Source organism: Rana temporaria, chromosome 7 (assembly GCF_905171775.1).
Source record: "Rana temporaria chromosome 7, aRanTem1.1, whole genome shotgun sequence".
In the NCBI taxonomy this organism is placed as follows: Eukaryota; Metazoa; Chordata; class Amphibia; order Anura; family Ranidae; genus Rana; species Rana temporaria.
Genome location: NC_053495.1, coordinates 81,705,226 through 81,712,330, shown reverse-complemented (window position 1 = coordinate 81,712,330; position 7,105 = coordinate 81,705,226). Strand labels below are relative to the sequence as shown.

Here is a 7,105-nt window from a genome sequence, read left to right as displayed (position 1 = left end):
GTGGTATAACTGTTTTGATGTGTGCATTTTTGATATGGCATGCGGTCATGCTGATCCTCTTGATTTATGTTTATGTCTGTCAATTATTTTTTCTTTTCTAATAAAAATATATTAAACAAAAAAAAATAGGTAACGGGAGTGTGACCTTCAAAAGAGGTAAGGGGGAATGTTACCTTCAAAAGAGGTAAGGGGGAATGTTACCTTCAAAAGAGGTAAGGGGGAGTGTTACCTTCAAAAGAGGTAAGGGGGGAGTGTTATGTAAAAAAGAGGTAAGGGGGGAGTGTTATGTTCAAAATAGGTAACAGGAGTGTGACCTTCAAAAGAGGTAAGGGGGAATGTTACCTTCAAAAGAGGTAAGGGGGGAGTGTTACCTTCAAAAGAGGTAAGGGGGAGTGTTACCTTCAAAAGAGGTAAGGGGGAGTGTTACATTCAAAAGAGGTAAGGGGGGAGTGTTTCCTTCAAAAGAGGTAAGGGGGGAGTGTTACCTTCAAAAGAGGTAAGGGGGGAGTGTTACCTTCAAAAGAGGTAAGGGGGGAGTGTTACGTAAAAAACAGGTAAGGGGGGGAGTGTTACCTTCAAAAGAGGTAAGGGGGGAGGGTTACGTAAAAAAACAGGTAAGGGGGGAGTGTTACCTTCAAAAGAGGTAAGGGGCAGTGTTACCTTCAAAAGAGGTGAGGAGGGAGTGTTACGTAAAAAAGAGGTAAGGGGGGAGTGTTACCTTCAAAAGAGGTAAGGGGGGAGTGTTACCTTCAAAAGAGGTAAGGGGGAGGGTTACCTTCAAAAGAGGTAAGGGGGGAGGGTTACGTAAAAAACAGGTAAGGGGGGAGTGTTACCTTCAAAAGAGGTAAGGGGGGGTGTTACCTTCAAAAGAGGTGAGGAGGGGGTGTTACGTAAAAAAGAGGTAAGGGGGAGTGTTACCTTCAAAAGAAGTAAGGGGGAGTGTTACCTTCAAAAGAGGTGAGGGGGGAGTGTTATCCTTCAAAAGAGGTAAGGGGGGAGTGTTACCTTCAAAAGAGGTAAGGGGGGAGTGTTACCTTCAAAAGAGGTAAGGGGGGAGTGTTACGTAAAAAAGAGGTAAGGGGGGAGTGTTACGTAAAAAAGAGGTAAGGGGGAGTGTTACATTCAAGAGAGGTAAGGGGGGAGTGTTACCTTCAAAAGAGGTAAGGGTCCCGTTACCTTCAAAAGAGGTAAGGGGGAGTGTTACGTAAAAAAAGAGGTAGAGGGGTAAGAGTTATGTTCAAAATAGGTAACGGAATACGTTTCCCATGAGTGTGTTTGTTTCCATATGTTTGAGAGGCGTATGCTGAGGATCAGCCGCCCATTCCGCTCAGTGCGTAACGGAGCTGGGAGCGGTGAGTTCTGGGGGCTCCCGGAATCATTACCGTTCCCGGCCGATAGGCTCATTATTTGAGTGGTATAACTGTTTTGATGTGTGCATTTTTGATATGACATGCGGTCATGCTGATCCTCTTGATTTATGTTTATGTCTTTCAATTATTTTTTCTTTTCTAATAAAAATATATTGAACAAAAAAAAAATAGGTAACGGGAGTGTGACCTTCAAAAGAGGTAAGGGGGAATGTTACCTTCAAAAGAGGTAAGGGGGAATGTTACCTTCAAAAGAGGTAAGGGGGAGTGTTACCTTCAAAAGAGGTAAGGGGGGAGTGTTATGTAAAAAAGAGGTAAGGGGGGAGTTTTATGTTCAAAATAGGTAATGGGAGTGTGACCTTCAAAAGAGGTAAGGGGGAATGTTACCTTCAGAAGAGGTAAGGGGGAGTGTTATGTTCAAAAGAGTTAAGGGGGGAGTGTTACCTTCAAAAGAGATAAGGGGGGGGAGTGTTACCTTCAAAAGAGGTAAGGGGGAGTGTTACCTTCAAAAGAGGTATGGGGGAGGGTTATGTAAAAAACAGGTAAGGGGGGAGTGTTACCTTCAAAAGAGGTACGGGGGAGTGTTACCTTCAAAAGAGGTGAGGAGGGAGTGTTACGTAAAAAAGAGGTAAGGGGGGAGTGTTACCTTCAAAAAGGTAAGGGGGAGTGTTACCTTCAAAAGCAGTAAGGGGGAGTGTTACCTTCAAAAGAGGTGAGGGGGGAGTATTACATAAAAAAGAGGTGAGGGGGGAGTGTTACCTTCAAAAGAGGTGAGGGGGGAGTGTTACGTAAACAAGAGGTGAGGTGGGAGTGTTACCTTCAAAAGAGGTAAGGGGGGAGTGTTACGTTCAAAAGAGGTAATGGGGGGAGTGTTACCTTCAAAAGAGGTAAGGGGGGAGTGTTTACCTTCAAAAGAGGTAAGGGGGGAGTGTTACATAAAAGAGAAGTAAGGGGGAGTGTTACGTAAAAAGAGGTAAGGGGGGAGTGTTACATAAAAAAGAGGTAAGGGGGGAGTGTTACGTTCAAAAGAGGTAAGGGGGAGTGTTACCTTCAAAAGAGGTAAGGGGGGAGTGTTTCTTTCAAAAGAGGTAAGGGGGGAGTGTTACCTTCAAAAGAGGTAAGGGGGGAGTGTTACCTTCAAAAGAGGTAAGGGGGGAGTGTTACCTTCAAAAGAGGTAAGGAGGGAGTGTTACATAAAAGAGAAGTAAGGGGGGAGTGTTACGTTCAAAAGAGGTAAGGGGGAGTGTTACGTTCAAAAGAGGTAAGGGGGGAGTGTTTCTTTCAAAAGAGGTAAGGGGGGAGTGTTACCTTCAAAAGAGGTAAGGGGGGAGTGTTTCTTTCAAAAGAGGTAAGGGGGGAGTGTTATTTTCAAAAGAGGTAAGGGGGGAGTGTTATTTTCAAAAGAGGTAAGGGGGGAGTGTTACCTTCAAAAGAGGTAAGGGGGAGTGTTACCTTCAAAAGAGGTAAGGAGGGAGTGTTACATAAAAGAGAAGTAAGGGGGGAGTGTTACGTAAAAAAGAGGTAAGGGGGAGTGTTACCTTCAAAAGAGGTAAGCGGGGAGTGTTACGTAAAAAAGAGGTAAATGGGGAGTTTTTACCTCTAAAGAGGTAAGGGGGGAGTGTTACATTAAAGAGAAGTAAGGGGGAGTGTTACGTAAAAAAGAGGTAAGGGGGGAGTGTTACGTTCAAAAGAGGTAATGGGGGGAGTATTACCTTCAAAAGAGGTAAGGGGGGAGTGTTTACCTTCAAAAGAGGTAAGGGGGGAGTGTTACATAAAAGAGAAGTAAGGGGGAGTGTTACGTAAAAAAGAGGTAAGGGGGGAGTGTTATGTAAAAAAGAGGTAAGGGGGGAGTGTTACCTTCAAAAGAGGTAAGGAGGGAGTGTTACATAAAAGAGAAGTAAGGGGGGAGTGTTACGTAAAAAAGAGGTAAGGGGGGAGTGTTACCTTCAAAAGAGGAAAGGGGGGAGTGTTACCTTCAAAAGAGGTAAGGGGGAGTGTTACGTTCAAAAGAGGTAAGGGGGGAGTGTTACATAAAAAAGAAGTAAGGGGGGAGTGTTATCCTTCAAAAGAGGTAAGGGGGGAGTGTTACCTTCAAAAGAGGTAAGGGGGAGTGTTACGTAAAAAAGAGGTAAGGGGGGAGTGTTACATTAAAGAGAAGTAAGGGGGAGTGTTACGTAAAAAAGAGGTAAGGGGGGAGTGTTACGTAAAAAGAGGTAAGGGGGGAGTGTTACATAAAAAGAGGTAAGGGGGGAGTGTTACGTTCAAGAGAGGTAAGGGGGGAGTGTTACCTTCAAAAGAGGTAAGGGGGAGTGTTTCTTTCAAAAGAGGTAAGGGGGAGTGTTACCTTCAAAAGAAGTAAGGGGGGAGTGTTACATAAAAGAGAAGTAAGGGGGGAGTGTTACGTAAAAAAAAGGTAAGGGGGGAGTGTTACCTTCAAAAGAGGTAAGGGGGAGTGTTATCTTCAAAAGAGGTAAGGGGGGAGTGTTTCTTTCAAAAGAGGTAAGGGGGGAGTGTTGCATAAAAGAGAAGTAAGGGGGGAGTGTTACGTAAAAATAAGGTAAGGGGGGAGTGTTACCTTCAAAAGATGTAAGGGGGGAGTGTTTCTTTCAAAAGAGGTAAGCTGGAGTGTTACCTTCAAAAGAGGTAAGGGGGGAGTGTTACCTTCAAAAGAGGAAAGGGGGGAGTGTTACCTTCAAAAGAGGTAAGGGGGAGTGTTACGTTCAAAAGAGGTAAGGGAGGAGTGTTACATAAAAAAGAAGTAAGGGGGGAGTGTTATCCTTCAAAAGAGGTAAGGGGGGAGTGTTACCTTCAAAAGAGGTAAGGGGGAGTGTTACCTTCAAAAGAGGTAAGGGGGGAGTGTTACGTAAAAAAGAGGTAAGGGGGGAGTGTTTACCTCTAAAGAGGTAAGGGGGGAGTGTTACATTAAAGAGAAGTAAGGGGGAGTGTTACGTAAAAAAGAGGTAAGGGGGGAGTGTTACGTAAAAAGAGGTAAGGGGGGAGTGTTACGTAAAAAGAGGTAAGGGGGGAGTGTTACGTAAAAAGAGGTAAGGGGGGAGTGTTACGTTCAAAAGAGGTAAGGGGGGAGTGTTACCTTCAAAAGAGGTAAGGGGGAGTGTTTCTTTCAAAAGAGGTAAGGGGGAGTGTTACCTTCAAAAGAAGTAAGGGGGGAGTGTTACATAAAAGAGAAGTAAGGGGGGAGTGTTACGTAAAAAACAGGTAAGAGGGAGTGTTACCTTCAGAAGAGGTAAGGGGAAGTGTTACCTTCAAAAGAGGTGAGGAGGGAGTGTTACGTAAAAAAGAGGTAAGGGGGGAGTGTTACCTTCAAAAAAGGTAAGGGGGAGGGTTACGTAAAAAACAGGTAAGGGGAGGAGTGTTACCTTCAAAAGAGGTAAGGGGGAGTGTTACCTTCAAAAGAGGAAAGGGGGGAGTGTTACCTTCAAAAGAGATAAGGGGGAGTGTTACGTTCAAAAGAGGTAAGGGGGGAGTGTTACATAAAAAAGAAGGGGAGGAGTGTTATCCTTCAAAAGAGGTAAGGGGGGAGTGTTACCTTCAAAAGAGGTAAGGGGGAGTGTTACCTTCAAAAGAGGTGAGGAGGGAGTGTTACGTAAAAAAGAGGTAAGGGGGGAGTGTTACCTTCAAAAGAGGTAAGGGGGAGTGTTACCTTTAAAAGAGGTAAGGGGGAGGGTTATGTAAAAAACAGGTAAGGGGGGAGTGTTTACCTTCAAAAGAGGTAAGGGGGGAGTGTTACATAAAAAAGAGGTAAGGGGGGAGTGTTACGTAAAAAGAGGTAAGGGGGGAGTGTTGCGTAAAAAAGAGGTAAGGGGGGAGTGTTATGTTCAAAAGAGGTAAGGGGGGAGTGTTACCTTCAAAAGAGGTAAGGGGGGAGTGTTTCTTTCAAAAGAGGTAAGGGGGGAGTGTTACCTTCAAAAGAGGTAAGGGGGGAGTGTTACCTTCAAAAGAGGTAAGGGGGGAGTGTTACCTTCAAAAGAGGTAAGAAGGGAGTGTTACATAAAAGAGAAGTAAGGGGGGAGTGTTACGTAAAAAAGAGGTAAGGGGAAGTGTTACCTTCAAAAGAGGTAAGGAGGGAGTGTTACATAAAAGAGAAGTAAGGGGGGAGTGTTACGTAAAAAAGAAGTAAGGGGAGGAGTGTTATCCTTCAAAAGAGGTAAGGGGGGAGTGTTATCCTTCAAAAGAGGTAAGGGGGGAGTGTTACCTTCAAAAGAGGTAAGGGGGAGTGTTACCTTCAAAAGAGGTAAGGGGGGAGTGTTACCTTCAAAAGAGGTAAGGGGGGAGTGTTACCTTCAAATAAGGTAAGGGGGGAGTGTTACCTTCAAAAGAGGTAAGGGGGGAGCGTTACGTAAAATATTCGCAAATATTCGCAATCGCGAATATTCGATTTCCGAATATTCGCGAATACTTTCTCCGCCCTTCTTTTGCATCAGAGCCAATCAGAGTTCTCCTACCACAGTTGTCAGAGGTTAGCAACCTCCATAGCAACCAATAGGAACCTGCCTGCACGACCAGTATATAAGATCACTCCCAGCAGTATTTCAGTGCAGATTCACAAGGTGGCTAGAGAGAGTGGAGTGTTTCTGTGTGATCTTAGAGCTTAGAGCATCAGCATTGTGCTTCCTATAGTGCTTTCAGTTCTGATTTTCCTGCTTCTAAACTGCTTTTTTCAAATCAAAAGACCCAACAGCTTTTCTAAAAGCTCAGATTTGTGTTGTTTTGTCCAGGTTAGTGTAGCTTAGTGTTAGATAGATTTATGTGTAGTTAGTGTAAGTGTACATTTCTTTAAGGTAGCTTAGTTTAGTGTCTGTGTTTTGTGTAAAAAAAAAAAAAAAAAATTAGCTTTAGTTTAGTCATATAAGTTTGTGTAAGTAGTTAGTGTTTGTTTAGTGCATATTAGTTTAGTATTTGTAGTCCTCGTCTTTGTCCTTGTCAGTCAGTGTAAAAAAAAATAATGTTGCTTTAGTTTAGTCATATAAGTTTGTGTAAGTAGTTAGTGTTTAGTGCATATTAGTTTAGTATTTGTAGTCCTCGTCCTTGTCTGCGTCCTTCAGTCTAGAAAGAAAAAAAAACTTTTAGGTGTAGTAGTTTTATTCTAGTTTAGTAGCTGTCTACGTCTTTGTCTGCGTCTTTGTCTGCGTCTTTGTCTGCGTGCCTGTCTTGCTAAAAAAACAAACACTCCTTTCTCACATTTCCCCCCCCAATAAAGTTTACCCCCCCCACATCAGCAAGTATGAGCAGCATACGTGGCCGTGGCAGCAGGGGTAGGGGAGTTACTCCCAGTGCTGGGTCGTGCCAGCACGGGGTACCTCTCGCGCCCCTACTAGTGGTAGAGGATCAGGTGGAAGGGGAGTCCGCCTCATCCGCGATTTTTTTCCCTCGGGCAGCCGCACAATATTGCCTTCTCAGGCTCCAGTAGTGGTGGAGTATATGGGGCACAGCAGTGCCACTGAGTCGTCAGTCCCGACTCCCAGTAGCACCACCAGTACACGGTGCCTTTAGTACCCACCCCCAGCCCCCAAGAGTCCAGCCTCTTACTGTTTGACAGCGACAGTGAGAGGGATATCTTGGGGGAGGCCCTGCATCAGGCAAGCATCCAGTTCTGTCCTGATGGTCAGGACCTTTTTGAAGGGATGATGGAGGAGGAGGATGGGGTACCTGCTGTCAGTATCCCAGAGACATCCCTTCCAAGTGGTGCTGGTGTTTTTGTGCAGAAAAAACCCCGCACC

At 44.7% G+C, this 7,105-nt stretch overlaps 1 long non-coding RNA gene across 1 annotated transcript; it reads left to right on the top strand.

The window, feature by feature from the left end:
• The first annotated feature begins 2,045 nt into the window (after window positions 1–2,045).
• Window positions 2,046–2,387, top strand: LOC120944828. Its single transcript, XR_005750485.1, has 2 exons — window positions 2,046–2,079; window positions 2,341–2,387. It is a non-coding gene; the product is annotated as an uncharacterized LOC120944828 (long non-coding RNA).
• The last annotated feature ends 4,718 nt before the right edge of the window (window positions 2,388–7,105 follow it).